Here is a 4007-nt window from a genome sequence, read left to right as displayed (position 1 = left end):
TTTTCTCTCTACGCATATAGACAAAAGATTGTGTGGGAATAGGAGTTAAGGTGAGAAGCGTAAGAATGAATATTGACTTTTTATCACTTTTAGGTGCCGTTTACCTAAACACTTACCCGTTAAGCACTTATCGGTAAAATTCAACATTATCGCTTACTTACCGGATAAAATTTTATTCACAATTTATCCCGGTAACCGGTAACCATGGTAAAAGTCATTGTCCTCATTTACCGGGTAAGACTCTCAATTCTTGTCTTCGCTATTACCGGGTAAGATTTTTAGTCTTTGTCATGTTCATCCGGTAAAGTAAAGTGACTTGGTAAGCGCTTACCCGAGTAAGCGTTTGGTAAACGGCATGAATTGCGTTTATCACGGGAATTGGTCTGTTGCATCTGGGTGCACCATGTTAGTATTGATCTTCAATTAGGATTGGTATAGATGGTGGAAATCCTTTCTTACCTTGCTCATCATAACTTTCATTCTCACCGGAACCCAACCTTTTATATATATATATATATATATATATATATATATATATATATGCTTGGATGTCGGTAGAAAATCAAAATTTAATAGAAAATGTAGGAAGTATTTTATTAGCAGAATTTCACATTAGTTAGAGTATCTCCAACAATTTCTCTAAAGTAGAAAAAATGAGACTTTTGTTATCTATTTTCTCTAACAGATTATCTATATTGTAATTCCAAGTTTAGAGGATTCTCTAAACTTTACGGGCCGTTTACCTGATGCTTACTGGGTAAGCGCTTACTGACAATACCCACCACTCTCATTTATCTTATGGGGTAACATTCCCAGGCATCAATATGGATTGATGGTAAGCATTTATGTAACACCCGTAAACTAAGAGATGGTTTAAACCATTGAAATGAGCATAATAAAAATTGTTTCAAATAAAAATCACCCAACAAAGGAAAATAGTAAGACTTTACATCAAGAATGGACTGTAACTAACAACCTACTAATTTAAATCAAATCTTGATCTAGATTAAAATTGAGTGTCATTACAATCCTCAAAAGAATAAATGTACAATTAGCAACTCCACAATGTCCTCCAAAAGTATGGTAACCCAAAAGAGCCTCTATCGGTACACGTCGCTCCACTCAAGCATTAGGAGCCCTACCGCTAAGAGATCATGATATACGTGTTATTTAAGAAAGAAAATGCTAGGCTTGATGCTTAGTGAGTGCATAGAGTTATAGAATTAAGCTACAAGGCATTAAACCAAAAACATAGCTTTAATCAAATCATTTCTACTATGCAAAACAAGTTCACCCTTGGAAGGGCACAAAGCATCCGACGATAACGAGGGAGACCCAATTTACCATTGATAGTGATGTAACACATAAGTAAGACACGTTTCAATGTTATATAAGCGTCATTTGTGGATAACCAATTATTAAGATCAACATCTGTAGGTCTATAGTTTAACGAGTTAGCAAACTCAACTCTTCTATTTCTTTTGCTTATGGAGTCACCAAGTTCAACCATACTAGGTCTTTACCTTAAGATCTCCAAAATCCAAGTTAAACTTGTTCACATAGAAACTACATTATGTTGGTCAATGGACGATGCCCCACTTCAAGAGCCCGCACCTTATTACCTATCAAGACCCAATGCCTATTTCAAGTTACAAATAGGGAATATCATCCTATACACACCAAACAAAACCGACTTCTATGCACATGGATCCATTGCACTATAGTCTATAGCGTATAATCCTTTCGATGTGCCAAACCATATCCAATATATAGATAATCATATATAGATAGTCACTAATTGTGTAAGATTCCCATTTTATCAACAAAACCGAGTTAAAACCATCTATAATACTTGCTGCTTAAAACTCATCAAATCTTTGAAGCAATCATCCTAATATATATGAAGTCATTTCCCATACTTACTTTATCAAAATGCACGAAGTCTTAAAACCCCAAATTTGACGTAAAGTGAAATACTTGAAACAGAAACTTAGAGAGAGAGTAAAATGCATCATTTTAACATGTATATAGTTTGATAAAAGTGTAGAATGAACTCACAATGCTTTGATTTGGAGAAAACCTAGAAAACAAGTGCAATGGTGAGGTTGATGAGATCTTATAGCCTTAGCAATCCTAGACTTGAATCATCGCTCTTTATTGCCTTTAAATGCCCCTACAACCAACAAAACAAGGTTCAATGAACCCTAGGTCGAAATAAATGAAGAGAAAGCAGAGGAGAGGAGAAGAATTGGTTAGGATTAAATGAGTTTAACCTGACAAAATTGGTGTTTTAACACGCAGATGGACGCCTATGACCCTGGCATGCGACCTTAAGGTCACGACATAAGGGTCACGCCATGTCCTTGATCTGAACTTAAAATATGCCAGATGCGACCAAGGTCATGCGAGGCTAGGGTCGCAACCACGAGGGTCGCATATGCCCAAACAGGGCTTGAAACAACTCTCTCAAAGCTTAAAACATGTATTATCTTAGAAGAATCCTTATCAACATAGATCTAGTCCAACAAACCTAATAAAAGGCGTAACCTTGATTAAGGCTAGATCAAGATTTAGCACATCATAAAATTCCGGGTGTTACAACTTATAAACCCAGAAAACGGTGACTATGTAAGAGTGGTCATTACACTTATTTGGGTAACACTCGCGATCCTTGTCTTCTCTCTTACCGGGTAAGATTCTTCGTCTTTATATGTTCATCCCATAAGGTAATTGAATCGATAAGTGCTTACCAAGGTATGTGTTTAGTAAAAGGCCCCTTCATGTGTGGATAGAGAAAATATTTTTTTTGTTTATCCTGATTCCTGACCAATGGGTTTTAATTAGATTATATATAAATTCTTTTTAGAAATACATTGGAATATAAATTTATATAATATTTTAAATATATAATAAATGTCGAAATCTCTAAACTAGAGAATTAATTGGAGTTAAATGCAATTTTTTTAGAGATTTTTTGACTTTTTGTTTTCTATTAATATTTTAACGCATGCAAGAGTATATGTTAATTATTTATAAAATATGTTAATTATTTATAAAATAAAATAAATGTTGTTTAGTTATCTCGATAGTAAGAGTGCTAAAAAACCGACCAACATGGCCAACCCAATATTAAAAAACCAAAATAAACTCAATCTGCGGTAAGCTGACACATAATTAATCCAAAGTTAAGCCAAACTGCATCTATTGGGTTGGAATTGAGTTTGGATAATTTGAACTCAACCTAACCCAATGAACTGATGTCTTTCTATACTATAGATTTAATATGATTGTTAAGTCATTGATTACTACATGTATATTATATATTAGACCAACACAGAATTAACTAAATTTAAAATTATATTATAATTTCAACTGTAATTTTATTTTCTTATTTGCATGAATCTTCAATTTTGTTTGAGTTTGTTAGCCTTTTTTGTATGTTCTCATTTTAATTTTACTTTGTGTAAACACAAAACGTTTAACTAGATTGTAAAATGATGTATCAAAGTTTCAATCCAACCAACCCAAACTAACCGACATGGTTTGGATTGAGTTGGGTTGTAGTTTTACTTGAGTCCGGTTGAATTGAGATTTTTCAAACCGCAAATATTAAACTAGTTTGTACAAATTCCTTCAACTCGATCAATCTAACCTATCTATATCCTACTCAACTGTTTTGATTTATAATAAAACATGATGATGGTTCAAGTTGTAGATTTTTAATGAAAATCGTATGTTTATAAAAAGTATAAATTTGATATTGGTAGATTATATATATATATAGAGAGAGAGAGAGAGAGAGAGACTTGGAATCATGTAAGATTAAAGGTTTTTCATGAGACCTGTAAGACCAATTTTCAACTCTTGGATTAGATCTACAATCTGAACATTTATAATCACAAAATTGTCACCGTACAACTTTAGACCATTAGATCATTAGCTTATAAAGTTGATCAATGAACATAAATTGGCCTTACGGATCTCACGAAAAACCTCTGATCTCACGT

Source organism: Cynara cardunculus, assembly GCF_001531365.2.
Source record: "Cynara cardunculus var. scolymus isolate 2C chromosome LG 14, CcrdV1, whole genome shotgun sequence".
In the NCBI taxonomy this organism is placed as follows: domain Eukaryota; kingdom Viridiplantae; phylum Streptophyta; class Magnoliopsida; order Asterales; family Asteraceae; genus Cynara; species Cynara cardunculus.
This window is presented reverse-complemented; position numbering follows the sequence as displayed.